Source organism: Piliocolobus tephrosceles, chromosome 6 (assembly GCF_002776525.5).
Source record: "Piliocolobus tephrosceles isolate RC106 chromosome 6, ASM277652v3, whole genome shotgun sequence".
In the NCBI taxonomy this organism is placed as follows: Eukaryota; Metazoa; Chordata; class Mammalia; order Primates; family Cercopithecidae; genus Piliocolobus; species Piliocolobus tephrosceles.
Window position 1 is genome coordinate 84,929,888 of NC_045439.1, and position 14,669 is coordinate 84,944,556.

A 14,669-nucleotide genomic window follows, 5' to 3' on the forward strand; every position below is an offset into this window, starting at 1 on the left:
GGATATATAGAAAGGTTGCAATTACAGTAGAGATAGAGGCTACCTGATAGACAAAGCCTGTAAAGAGGGAGACACAGGGGCACCAGTGCAAGGAGGTGGACAAGCCTTGATCCTAACAGGTGGGAAGCTGAACAGGATCCAAGCAGATGCAGGCAGGTTTGAGGTCTTAGATGGGCAGCGCGAGCGTCCCGGATGTCTGCTTCAATTTTCTGTTTTATTATTTTTATTTTCACAGGCGTTGAATTTTGTTTTATTTTTTATTTGAGACAGGGTCTTGCTCTATTGCCCAGGCTGGAGTGCAGTGGTACAATCACAGCTCACTGCAGCCTCAACCTCCTACACTCAATCCATCCTTCCACCTCAGCCTCCCAAGTAGCTGGGACTACAGGTGCGTGCCACCACGCCCATCTAATTCTTTTGTTTTGTTTTGTTTCTTGGTAGAATGGGGTTTCGCCATATTGCCCAGGTTAGTCTTTTTTTCTTTTTTTTTTTTTTTGAGACAGAGTCTTGCCCTGTCGCCCAGGCTGGGGTGCAATTGCCACGATCTCAGCTCACTGCAATCTCCACCTCCCGGGTTCAAGTGATTTTCCTGCCTCAGCCTCCTGAGTAGCTGGGATTACGGGCGTGTGTGCACCTGGCTAATTTTTTGTATCTTTAGTAGCGACAGGGTTTCACCACATTGGCCAGGATGGTCTCGGCTAGTCTCGACGTCTTGACCTCTGGTGATTCACCCGCCTCAGCCTCCCAAAGTTCTGGGATTACAGGCATGAGCCACCGTGCCCAGCCTGAAGCTGAATCTTTAACAAGGAATAGGGAGTTGGCCAGGGAAAGAGAATCAGGAAAGCAGGTGTGAAAGTCAGAAGAGCAATAGCATGGCATACTTAAGGAAGAGAAAGAGGCAGAGGGAGGATGAATCTCAAAGTGGAGGGAGCAAAGGAAAGGCAAAAATGGAGTTGAAAGGTAAATGGGGCTAGGTCATCCTGGCCTTGAAGGCCATGGGAAGGATTTGGAGTTTGTCCTCAGAGTCATGGGAGCCATCGAAGGATTTTATTCTTCTTCTCCTTAAAAAAAAAAAAAGGCTGGGCGTGGTGGCTCTCGCCTGTAATCCCAGCGCTCTGGGAGGCTGAGGCGGGTGGATCACGAGGTCAGGAGACGGAGACCATCCTGGCAAACACGGTGAAACCCCGTCTCTACTAAAAAAAAAAAAAAAAAATTAGCTGGGCGTGATGGGGGCACCTGTAGTCCCAGCTATTCGGGAGGCTGAGGCAGGAGAATGGTGTGAACCCGGGAGGCGGAGCTTGCAGTGAGCAGAGATCGTGCCACTGCACTCCAGCCTGGTTGACAGAGTAAGACTCCCTCGGGGGAAAAAAAAAAAATGGCCTTAAAAGTTTTTTAAATATGCCTAGCGCGGTGGCGTGTGCCTGTAGTCCCAGTTACTCAGGAGGCTGAGGCGGGAGGATTGTGTGAGCCCAAGAGTTGGACGTTACAGTGAGCTATGATTGCACCTGTGAATGGTCACCACACTACAGCCTGGGCAACATAGTGAGACCTCATCTCTAAACTAATTAGTTAATTAATATGTTGCTTTTTAGTTATGTGTAAAAATATATGCAATTAAAACAAAAATCGAAGTGCATAAAGTAGAAAAGTCTTCCCAAAATCCCCCTTCTCAGATGCCACCCCTTTAACAGAACAGTCTGATCTTTAGGTTTAGGGGATTTTGTTGGCTTTTATTTTTAATGTATATAGAAGCATATATGACAAAAATGAGATCATTCCACACCTCCTGTTTTATAACCTGTTTTTTTCCACTCAACAGTATCTCGTGAAAGTTTTTCATGTCAATGAATACAGATTCATCTCAATCTTTTTAATGACTGGTCAACTGGGTCAACAGCGTCCATGGCTGTGAAGCAGTCAGGTGACAAGTTGATACAGCAGTCAGGAAGTGTTTTATTTTATTTATTTATTTTTGAGACAGCATCCCTCTCTGTCACCAGGCTGGAGTGCCGTGGAGCAATCTAGGCTCACTGCAACTTCTGTCTCCTGGGTTCAAGCGATTCCCAAGCCTCCCGAGTAGCTGGGACTACAGGCATGTACCACCATGCCTGGCTAATTTTTTTGTTTGTTTTTTTGTTTTTGTTTTTGTTTTGAGATGGAGTCTCGCTCTGTCGCCCAGACTGGAGTGCAGTGGTGCGATCTTGGCTCACTGCAAGCTCTGCCTCCTGGGTTCACGCCATTCTCCTGCCTCAGCCTCCCAAGTAGCTGGGACTACAGGCGCCCACCACCACGCCCGGCTAATTTTTTGTATTTAGTTGAGATGGGGTTTCACCATGTTAGCCAGGATGGTCTCGATCTCCTGACCTTGTGATCCCCCCACCTTGGCCTCCCAAAGTGCTAGAATTATAAGTGAGAGCCCCTGCGCCCGGCCTAATTTTTTCTATTTTTAGTAGAGACGGAGTTTCACTGTGTTAGCCAGGATGGTCTCGATCTCCTGACCTCATGATCCGCCCACCTCCACCGCTCAAAGTGCTGGGATTATAGGCATGAGCCACTGCACCTGGCCAGGAAGTGTTTCTTTTTTTTTTTTTTTTGAGGCAGAGTCTCACTCTGTCGACCGGGATGGAGTACTGTGGCCGGATCTCAGCTCACTGCAAGCTCCGCCTCCCGGGTCTCCTGCCTCAGCCTCCTGAGTAGCTGGGACTACAGGCGCCCGCCACCTCGCCCGGCTACAGGAAGTGTTTCATTACACTAGCAAAATTGAGCCAGCTATGAGCTCTATGGTTTCAGGGAAGTGGAAGGGGAGAAGCCAAGCTGCCAAGAAACTAGGAAAATATGAGGGAGAAGAAAAAGAGACAGGTCTAGCAGACCAGTCTTTCAAAAAGCTTGACTGAAATTTTAATACACACACAGTCACAGAGTATCTGGGACAACACTGAAACATCATACACCAAAAGATTAATAGTAGTTGCCTCTTGGCCGGGCACAGTGGCTCACACCTGTAATCTCAACGCTTTTGGAGACCAAGGTGTTCGGATCACTTGAGGTCAGGGGTTCGAGACTAGCCTGGCCAACATGCTGAAATGCCGTCTGTACTAAAAATACAAAAAAATTAGCCAGGTATAGTGGTATACACCTGTAATCCCAACTACTTGGGAGGCTGAGACAGGAGACTCTCTTGAACTCAGGAGGCAGAGGTTGCTGTGAGCTGAGATCATGCCACCGCACTCCAGCCTGGGCGACAAGAGTGAGACTCCATCTCAAAAAAATTAAAATTAAAATAAACAAATAAATAGTTGTCTCTTGATAGTGGGATAAGTTATTTGTTTTCTTTATTTTCTAAAATTTCTACAATGGTCATATATCCATCTTTTGTAGCAAGACAAAGTCATAGGTTTAAAATGGCAGCAGTGAAAGGAGGACACAGAGTTAGAAAGGCTTCTCCCAGAATAGAAGACTTGAGCATATTTATAAGGTGGGAGAGAGTTATTAAGGGAAATATCAGAGTCTAAAAATACAATGAAGGGGAAAATAACTGATGGACAATGGTACAAGAGAGACAGGATAGGTCGGCATCCATAGCACAGATCGGGTGCATTAGAGTAGGAATCTTCTTCTATTGGGATTCGAGAGAAATGGGAAAACATGGGGGTGGTTCCACCTCCCCCACACACAACCCAACCAACCTCTACATGAGCAAAGGGCCTGGCCAGAGTAGTCCAGTTTGGAATACTCCTCCCATGGAATAGAAAGGGGAATTGATGGGAATGAGGAGAGGGCTTTCTATAAGTGATGGAGGGACGGCTGAGACTGGAGACCCTTCATGGCAGCTGGAGTGACACACAGGCAAAGTGGCACAGTGGTTGAGGGCATGGAGTTCAGAAAAAACACAGAAGAGGCAATTCATGAGACGGAGAAAATGGAGGTGTCTGAGAACCAGAGGTCTCCTTGAGGTCAGAGCACATAAAGCAGAAGTTGGACTGTGGTCAGAGAAAAATACTAGAGTTTAAGATTTCAGAGGTGGCCACATGCCAATGAGGACCACATTCAGATGTAGTTGGTAAAAATTGTGACTGAAAGAGGCACTACCTCCCCTGAGACAATTGGATGTGGAGTGGGCAACTGTGGTCCAGCACTGAAGACCTCCAGGAAAACAAGGAAGCAGAGGGAGAGGAGAAAACAACTAGAACATAGGGGCCTCAAAGGAGGAGTCTCCTCCCTAACCGGGCTGTAGCCTAACCCTTGTCCCTGGTCCCAGACAATCTCCCAAAAGTCTGCTTACAGTTCCAGAGAAGTCAGTGCAGCAAAGTATGAATGATTCAGAGTAGAAACCAGAGCACAGGGCAAAGCTGCCTTGTTTGTATATAAAGGTTAGGGCAGAGAGAATCTGGGACTTGAGAGGGCAGTAAAAGACTAGGGTCACAGAAATGGAAGCTTCCAGGCTTCTCTGCCCTTGTTTCAGGGCAAGCCTTTGAAATGGGGGGTGGGGGGTTGGAGGGGAAGACAGCAATCACTGGCCTCTGCAAACCAAAGTTCTTTTTTTTTCTTTCTTTTTTTTTTTTTTTTTTGGGCTGGAGTCTCACTCTATTGCCCAGGCTGGAGTCCAGTGGCACAATCTCAGCTCACTACAACCTCCACTACCCAGGTTCAAATGATTCTCCTGCCTCGGCTTCCCTGGTAGCTGGGATTACAGATGTGCACTACCATGCTCGGCTAATTTTTGTATTTTTAGTAGAGACAGGGTTTCACCATGTTGGCCAGGCTGGTCTCGAACTCCTGACCTCAGGTGATCCACCCACCTCGGCCTCCCAAAGTGCTGGGATTCTAGGCATGAGCCACCGCGCTGGCCAAACCAAAGTTCTTAAAGACTACAAAACAGAAGAAGTAGCAATCTGCTCAACTGATAATCTTTTATAATGGGGATGGGGGCTACATATCCCTCCAAAGATGTAGGCCTTGGGAAACACCTCCTTAATTATCAATAAGACAGTAGATACTACCTGAATTTTGTTCAAGAAACCCTGACTATAATGTATTCCATTCCTTATTGTAAAGCTAGGAGGACAGAAGCCCCCACAGTAGGGAGACTGAGGCCCCTGGCAGCAGAAGAGGGTCAAGCCTGGCTTCAGATCAGGCCAGAGCCCTAGGGCTAACTCCAGGGCTCCCTGCTCACCAGGATGGGTCCCTCATCCCTGGCACAGAAATGGTGATTCCTTTCTGCTGCCCAGAGTCAATCTGCTAAGATGGAAGTTTCCCCCTCCTGCTCTACCTCTAATCCCCTCATCCCACTCCTAGCCCCATCTTCTGTCCTGAAATCCCAGAACTATGAATAATCCTCAGAAAGCAGCAGTCTCCTGGCCATGCTATCCCTGTCCTACTGATGACTGTTCAGTAGCCTCTTACAGATCCTTGCCTGGCATTCAAGGCTTTGTGCCAGCCAGCTACAAACCTCCCTCCCCACAACCTTTTGCTGCTCACAGGCTGACCTGCCTCCTACACTCCCAGCCTCACGCAGGAGATCATCTCTAGCCGCCCCCTCTGCTTCCAGTGCCCCTAAACTGACAGCACTATCAGCTCCTCTAAGTCCTGCCACCTTCTCACATCCCACCCCTTCTGGGAAGCCTTTCCAAAAACCGCTGCTCTGCATCCCGCTGCATACATTTGAGTCAGTGATTGGGCACTAAGTGTTCACGTCTTCTCCCATAATCTCTTCTTCACTCTCTCCTGGATGGAGTTTCCAGGAGGGACCCAGCACAGGGCACAATCAATCCATATACTTGCTTAAGACTTGGACACCCTCCCAAGGGGTGGGAGGGAGGCAATTAACGCCCTCCTGCAATGAAGCTAAGTCCAAAGCTGCTGTCAAACCTGCTGTATCACACTTCCTCCAGGAAACCTTCCGAAACTCCTGGCTGGCAGCAGGGAAGGAAGTGCTGCCTGTAAAGGAAATGCTGTTGGGGGCAAGGGGTGGGGACAGGACAGGGAGGCAGAGGGATGGGGGAGGAAAGGAAAAGGAAGAGGGAGAAGAACGGGGGGATGCTCTAAACTAGAACAAGGAGCATCCTCAAGAGAGGTCACTACTTAGTCCTATTATTTCATCCCTAGAGAAAGGTGCTAGCAAAGAGATGCCCAGAGAGGGGAGGTGACTTGGGGAACTTGCTTGGAGGTGGCCACTCAGGAAAATATTAAAAAGAGCCACAAAGCCCAAGGTCTCTCTCTGGAACTCCCCTCCTGGGACCCCACTAACTGTCCAAGGGGTTTGCTAAAGCTAAGACCCTCTTTCAGGGGTCCATTCACCAGACACAGCCCCCTCTGAGCTCTAGAGACTTTGCCCTAGGGCTCACCAAGCCCAGAACAAACCTAAGTTAGCAAGACCTGTGTAGCCCCAAACAAAATCTCTCTGCCAATCATGCCCCTGCAAGAACCATTTACCTCTTTCAGAGCCCTGCTCCCTGAGGCAGAACATGTAGGGTACAGGTTGCAAATTTCTCCAGACTCCACCACCCCACGGGCAGTCACATGGCTGAGCTCCCAGGTTCAGCCCCCAACAGCTGTGCTCGTCTTCATCCCCGTGCCTTTGCCCATACATTCTCCTGGAATGCCCTCTCTTGCCTCTCCTCCCACCCAAATCCCATCACCTCTGGAAGTCTCCTATTCGCTGGCTGTCGCCTCCCTTTCTGTGTCCCTGGGAAAGTCTGCCAGGCCCTCACTGATCTCCCCATCGGGAAGCTGGGACATTACCGATTTAAGCCGCCTGTGACAGCGAATGCTCAGTCCCAGTCTCTACTTGGTTTCCCCAACCCCCCAGACCAGGAGCTCCCGGAGGCGGGGGAAAGGGATCGGTTCCCAAACACCTCACCTCCATCCTCGTGACCGACTCCAGCCAGTGCTGAAATGAGCCAAATTCCGGCGCCCCCAACTCACCACCCAAAGCCCTGATGGAGCCCGCCTGGTGGCCTGGGCCAGCGCTCCCGTCCCCCAGCAACCCTGGGGCGGCTGAGGTCCACCATCCAAAGGTCGGCCGCCCCAGGGAGGTGAGGGAAGTCAACCTGGGTCCACCTGCAGGCGCTGGTTGGAAGGAAAGACCCGAAGGAGTCCGCGGGCACCCCCTTCCAGTCGCCCCCATCCCCGGCCGCGCGCGCCATCCCCAGAAGGCCGGTTTCCAGGGAACGCCAGGTGGGGCTGGGGGGGATGGAGGGCCCAAAGCTCAGGCTCCAGATCCAGGGTCTGACGTCACCCAAAGGCCCAGTTCCCTCTGCGGGAGTCACAGATGGGAATGGGGGTGCTTGGGGGATTTGGGGGACCGGGGTGCGCCCTGAGCGCTCTCCCCCAGCCCCAAACAGTAAAGGTCACCTCCACCCCCACCTCTTCAACAGTTCGGCCTGCTCCCTGAATCCAAAGGTGAAGTGTAGAGGGTACAAAGCTGCAGCCAGCGACCCCCACCCCTCTCGCCCCGCGCCCAGCTTCCTTGCAAAGCTCTCCTCCCAGCCTTCATGCCCAGACTCACCTGCCGCGGCCGTTCGGCTGCCGAAAGGCCGCCGCGCTGCGCTGAGCTGCGCTGCACCCGAGCGATGCGGCGCGGAGCCGGCCGCAAGCCGCTCCCGGGCTGGAGGCGGGGAGCGCGCGCGCGCGCGCCCGGGGCCGTCTCTGCGCGCGCCCGCGCCGCCGCTGCCTGCAGCAGTCACTCTCGCGAGACTTCCGCTCTCCTCCCAAGGCCGCTCCTCCTGAGCTCGCGAGAAGGACGAACCGGCCTCCCCGGCACCTTCCAGGAGCTGTCCGAGGTGCTAGTTCCCGGGCTCCGGCCGGATCAGGTGGTTGACGGACACCTCAGGGACAAGAGCATGGCGAGTAGGCAGAAGGAAGAGACCCAGATATGGGAGCCTGGCACTAGCAGCCAGAGCCTCAGCTTCCATATCTGTAAACTGGGGAGAATAACCTCCCATGCTGATGCCAGGAGCCTCTGAGACGTGCCAGAAAGGAGTGAGAAAGAGCTGAGAGCAGGAGAGTGTGGTGACTGCGGAAGGTCCTTCAGATCTACAGGCGCAGGGGGAAAGAGAGAACAGAGGACGGAAGATCGGAGATGATATTCAGAGAGGCAAGAACACAGATCCACGGGAAGACAGACATAGGAGGACGAGAAAGAAGAGTTGCAAACAGAGACAGAGACACACGGAGAGAGAGATTGAGATGAGAGATCAAGGCCTGGAGAGAAAAAAGACATGGAAAGATAAGATAGGTAAGGGAGCAAAATGAAGCAAGAAAGAGGCAAGAAATAGGGATAAATTACGCAAAGGAGCAGGGAGAGAAAGAGAGAGAGAGAGACAGAGACAGAGAGAGAGGCTTAGAAAGAGAGAGACTCAGAAAAAGGAATGAAAGAGACAGCGATGTGCAGAGATGAACACCAAGAGAGTAGAGGCCAGGGTAAATGTTTAAAAACCCAGAGCTTTGGAGGGTTGAGAGAGACCCACTTGGAGAGATGGGCTGGGAGTGAAGACAAGCTTTTATTGTGATTGGTGTTTACATAGTAAACCTCCATGGGATCTCTACAGCCAGGGCCACTCTGTCCTGCCAGCCAATTGCTCCTTCCCCCCCACCATACCCCCCACCCTCCACCCCCCACCCACACCATCCTAGGCCTGGAAGGGGGCCTCAGTGGGTGGGAGACACTGCAGGGATTCTTTGCCTAGAATAAGGGCCCATTGTCTGGCTCCAGCCTGCCAGGATTGGTGCCTCACTCCCACAGCTGGCATGAAAAGGGGGTGGGAGTGAAAAAAGGCAGACAAGAACTAGTGTGGCAGAGGGGAAAAGGAGGGAGAGAGCCTCGGTGCCTGGGAAGGGCTGAGCAGGAAGCATAATCTCGCCACCAGACCAACTAGGAAGGAAGGGTCCTGGGTGAATCACTTGAGGTCAGGAGTTCGAGACCCACCTGGCCAGCATGGTGAAACTTCATCTCTACTAAAAATACAGAAATAGCCAGGCATGGTGGCGTGCATCTGTAATCCCAGCTACTCAGGAGGCTGAGGCATGAGAATTGCTTGAACCCAGGAGGTGGAGGTTGCAGTGAGCCGAGATCACGCCACTGCACTCCAGCCTAGGCAACAGACCAAGACCTCCTCTCAAAAAATTAAATAAATAAATAAAGTATTTAAAGGTGCTAGCTCAAACTGTGTGGCAGGCACTGGAGATATGTCTTTGTTGTCGTGGAGGGCAGGAGTGAGAGAGCCTGTGCCAAACCATGCAGTAACACATTTCAAGCTTCTTTGCAGATGTGGAGAATGTCACATCTGCTCATATGCCATTACTCAAAGCAAGTCACATGAGTAAGCCCAAAACTAATTCATGGGGGCCAAGGAGGTATGCTACCCATACAGGACGCCAGATAAGTCACATGGCAAATGGTGAGGACATTTAATCCCATTGCAGAGGAAGCAAGTAACTGGGAGCAGGAACCCAGTCAATCAATGTCCCACAGGGCCAGCTCCAGGCTGCTTATCTTTCCCTGCCTAGCTATACCTGAATGAGGCATATCCATCCAAGAGTCTCTGGGAGAATACTTATGTTACAGGCCAGTAAACAAATGAAAAGAATAGAAGTATTTACTGAACTTTTAATGTCTGAGGGAGATGCTAAACTGCATGGCCATCCTAAGAAATAAGTGCTATTATCCCTATTCTATAGATGAGACAAGTGAAAATCAGAGAGGTAAAGTGATCTGCCCAAGGAAATTAACAGATAGATCTAAGAAATAAAAGAACCACTATCTTTAGGCTGGATTTCCCCAGAGGCAGACATCGAGATAAGGATGTTCATACAAATAATCCATTTGAGAGATGATTCCATGGAACACTAGTAGGAGGGGGGGTGTGAAACAAAGAAGTGAAGAAAAGCGGCTGGGCGCGGTGGCTCACACCTGTAATACCAACACTTTGGGAGGCCGAGGTGGGGGGATCACGAGGTCAGGAGATCAAGACCATCCTGGCTAACATGGTGAAACCCCATCTCTACTAAAACTACAAAAAAATTAGCCGGGTGTGGTGGCAGGCACCTGTAGTCCTAGCTGCCCGGGAGACTGAGGTAGGAGAATGGCGTGAAGCCAGGAGGCGGAGCTTGCAGTGCACCGAGATCACGCCACTGCACTCCAGCCTGGGCGACAGAGAGAGATTCCGTCTCAAAAAAGAAATGAAGAAAAGCAGTATAGGGTGCAATAATTAGCAGGTCACCACTGTAGACAAATGGGGTTTGATTGTATTGGGCATCTCTGGGAGAGTGAAGAAGACAACGTAATCATCCCACTGAAGGAGTGATGACACTAACGGTTTCTTCATTACATGAGAGCTGTTCCTGACACCTCCAGCCTGCCAGTGTGCCTTTTGAGCAGAGAGCACCCTCAGGCAGAAAATCCCAGGGGCTTGCAGTAAAAAGCACATCAGGGATGGCTAAGCGGGTATGAGAAGGGCACTATGTCATGACATCTACTACAGCCAGGACCTAAACCCATCAGCCTGGCTCCTGAGCAACGTTATGTCACCTCCATGATAATCTTGTTAATCACGTTATTATCCATGCTGTTAGTCCTGTGGAAGTTTACCATATGGAGTCTTCTTTCTTAAGAAAGAGCCTCCCCTGGCTGGGCGCAGTTTGGGAGGCCAAGGCAGGTGGATCACCTGAGGTCAGGAGTTCAAGACCAGCCTGGCCAACATGGTGAAATCCCATCTCTACTAATGATACAAAAATGATACTAATGATACAAAAATGATACAGGCATGGTGGCAGGTGCCTGTAATCCCAGCTACTTGAGAGACTGAAGCTGGGAAATCGCTTGAACCCGGGAAGTGGCAGGTGCCTGTAATCCCAGCTACTTGGGAGACTGAAGCTGGGAAATCACTTGAACCCGGGAAGCGGAGGTTGCAGTGAACAGAGATTGTGCCATTGCACTCCAGCCTGGGGGACAAGAGTGAGACTTTGTCTCAAAAAAAAAAAAAAGTTTTTAAAATTAGCTGGACATGGTGGCACGCTCCTATAGTCTTGGTTACTTGGGAGGCTGAGGTGGAAGGACCACATTAGGCCTGAGATGTTGAGGCTACAGTAAGTCATGTTCTTACACCACTGCACTCCAGCCTGGGCGACAGAATGAGACCCTGTCTCAAAAAAAAAAAAAAAAGGAAAAAAGAAAAGAAAAAGAAAGAAAAGAAAGAAACTCCTGCTTCCCCCAGTATCCCCCCTCATGCTCCTGGTCTTGCGAGATGCCACCTCCCTGACACTTAGCATGTATTCCTGATTGCACAGCACAAGCACACAGGGACACACATTCTTGCTACAGAGCCACAGAAATGTCAGATCAGCTCATCCAGCAGTGAGCAACCCTGAGGCTCAGAGAGCTCACCCTAGACCTTCCTGAACAGTGCTTCTCCTCCTTACACTGCTCCACACCTCCCTGTCCCTGTGTTTGTCCCTTCTCGCCCAAACAGACTGGAAGCTCCCCAAGACAATCCACAGATTGCAAGAAGATATTTGCAAATCATATATATGAAAAGAGACTTGCACCCAGAATATATGAAGAATTCTTACAACTCAATAATAAAAAGCCAAATAACCCAATTAAAAATGTACAAAAGATCTGAAAAGAAATTTCTCCAAAGAAGATTTACAAATAGCCAATAAGCACGTGAAAACATGTTCAACATCATTAGTCATCAGTGGAATGCAAATCAAAACCACAATGTGATACCACTCTATATCTACTAGGATTACCATAATTTAAAAGATACATAATAATAAATATTGGCAGGGATGTAGGGAAATCAGAACTTTCATACACCGCTGGTAGTAAGATAGTGCAGCCACTTGGGAAAACAGTTTGGCAGTTCCTAAAAAATTTAAACTTTTTTTTTTTTTTTTTTTTTTTTGAGATGGAGTCTCACTCTGTCGCCCAAACTGGAGTGCAGTGGCGCAATCTCGGCTCGCTGCAACCTCCGCCTCCCGAGTTCACGCCATTCTCCTGCCTCAGCCTCCAGAGTAGCTGGGACTACAGGCGCCAGTCACCACGCCCAGCTAATTTTTTGTATTTTTAGTAGGGACGGGGTTTCACCGTGTTAGCCAGGATGGTCTCAATCTTTTGACCTCGTGATCCACCCCCCTCGGCCTCCCAAAGTGCTGGGATTACAGGCGTGAGCCACCACACCCGGCCAAAATTTAAACATTTTTAAAAGAGTTATCATTTGACCCTGCAATTCTACTCTTAGGTATATACCCAAGAGAATTGAAAACATATTCACAAAATGGCCAAGAATATTTATTGCATTGTATTCATAGTAGCTAAAACCTGGAAACAACCATCAACCAGAGAATGGATAGACAAATCATTGCATATTCATACAATGGAATATGACTTAACAATTAAAATGAATAAACTGGGCCAGCCTCGGTGGCTCAGGCCTGTAATCCCAGCACTTTGGGAGGCCGAGGTGGGCGGATCACGAAGGTCAGGAGATCGGGTGAAACCCCGTCTCTACTAAAAATACAAAAAATTAGCCGGGCGTGGTAGCGGGCGCCTGCAGTCCCAGCTACTCAGGAGGCTGAGTCAGGAGAATGGTGTGAACCAGGGAGGCGGAGCTTGCAGTGAACTGAGATAGCTCCAGCCTGGGTGACAGAGTGAGGCACTGTCCCAAAAAAAAAAAAAAAGAAAGAAAGAAAGAAAAGAAAAAGAAAATGCAAAAATTAGCTGGGTGTGGTGGCATGCACCTGTACTCCCAGCTACTTGGGAGACTGAGACAGGAGGACCACTTGAACCTGGGAGGCAGAGGTTGCAGTGAGCTGAGATCACGCCACTGCATTCCAGCCTGGGTGACAAAGCGAGATTCTGTCTAAAAAATAATAATAATGAAATCTAGATCTTGTTTAGGGTGATAATTACAAGTGTATAAAATTATCAGAACTCGGCCAGGCATGGTGGCACATGCCTGTAATCCCAGCACTTTGGGAGGCCCAGGCAGGTGGATCACCTGAGGGCAGGAGTTTCAGATCAGCTTGACTGACATGGTGAAACCCTATCTCTACTAAAAATACAAAAATTAGCTGGCTGTGGTGGCAGGCACCTGCAATCCCAGCTACTTGGGAGACTGAGGCAAGAGAATTGTTCGAACCCAGGAGGCGGAGGTTGTGGTGAGCCAAGATCGTGCCATTGCACTCCAGCCTAGGCGACAGAGCAAGATTCCATCTCAAAAAAACAAATCAGAACTCATCAAACTGGAAAGTTAAGATAGATGTAATTTATTATATGTAAACTAGAATTCAGTTAAAGTACTGTCATTTTTAAAAGTCGGGGAGAGGTCAAGCGATGTGGCTCATGCCTGAAACCCCAGCACTTTGGGAGGTTGAGGCAAGCAGATCACTTGAGCCCAAGAATTCAAGACCAGCCTGGGCAACATGGTGAAACCCCATCTCTACAAAAAATATATATATATATATCATTCTGGCATGGTGGCACATGCCGGTAGTCCCAGCTACTGAGAAGCTGAGGTTGGAGGATTGCTCGAGCCTCAGCAGTCAAGGCTGCCATGGGCTGTGATGATGCCACTGCACTTCAGCCTGGATGACAGAGTGAGACCCTGTCTCAAAAAATATATGTATATATATATAGGGATCCCTGGGGCAGCCTGAGTCTAGGGAATAAAGACCCCACCTTCTACCCCTTGCAATATATCTAAAAAGAGACTTGCATTTAGAATATATGAAGAATTCTTACAACTCAATAATGAAAAGACAAATAATCCACGTAAAAATGCACAAAGGATCTGAATAGAAATTTCTCCAAAGATTTACAAACAGCCACCCTTTACTGCTTCCCTTCCAACAGCAGGGCCTCCAATAGACCACTTGGGGGCACCCACACCCACAGAGCTAGTTCTCCACCAGCTAGGTGGCTCTGTCCACAACTGGAAGTGCTGGGGGCTAGGCAGCCTGCTGGCCTGCACACAAGTCAATTTCATTGCCACCTCTTTCACCTTAGCCAGGAGTTCTTTTTTTTTTTTTTTTTTTTTTTTTTGAGACAGAGTCTCACTCTGTCGCCTGGGCTGGAGTGCAGTGGCCGGATCTCAGCTCACTGCAAGCTCCGCCTCCCGGGTTTACGCCATTCTCCTGCCTCAGCCTCCCGAGTAGCTGGGACTACAGGCGCCCGCCACCTCGCCCGGCTAGTTTTTTGTATTTTTTAGTAGAGACGGGGTTTCACAGTGTTAGCCAGGATGGTCTCGATCTCCTGACCTCGTGATCCGCCCATCTCGGCCTCCCAAAGTGCTGGGATTACAGACTTGAGCCACCGCGCCCGGCCGCCAGGAGTTCTTAACATGGAATTCAGAACACTGCCCACTTCTCACTGGTTGAGTTAAAGCAGAAGTAGTGAGCTGGGCTCAGTGGCTCACACTTGTAATCCCAGGACTTTGGGAGGCCTAGGCGGGCAGATCACTTGAGCCCAGGAGTTTGAGACCAGCCTGGGCAACAGGGCAAAACCCCATCTCTACTAAAAATACAAAAATTAGCTGGGTGTGGTGGTGCATACCTGTAGTCCCAGCTACTCGGGAGGCTGAAGGGAGAGGATCACTTGAGCTGGGGAGGTCAATGGTGCAGTGAGCCATGATCATGCCACCGTACTCAAGCCTGGGCAACAGAGTAAG

General features: G+C 49.7%; 1 protein-coding gene across 1 annotated transcript in view; it reads right to left on the reverse strand.

The window, feature by feature from the left end:
- The window catches only part of SCAMP5 (secretory carrier membrane protein 5), a 28,834-nt gene extending 21,205 nt beyond the window's left edge, over positions 1-7,629 (reverse strand). Inside the window, exon 1 of the mRNA XM_023196596.2 lies at positions 7,508-7,629. The gene's annotated coding sequence lies outside the window, so the exon portion shown is untranslated. The remainder of the gene's footprint in view (positions 1-7,507) is intronic.
- Between the last annotated feature and the right edge of the window lie 7,040 nt (positions 7,630-14,669).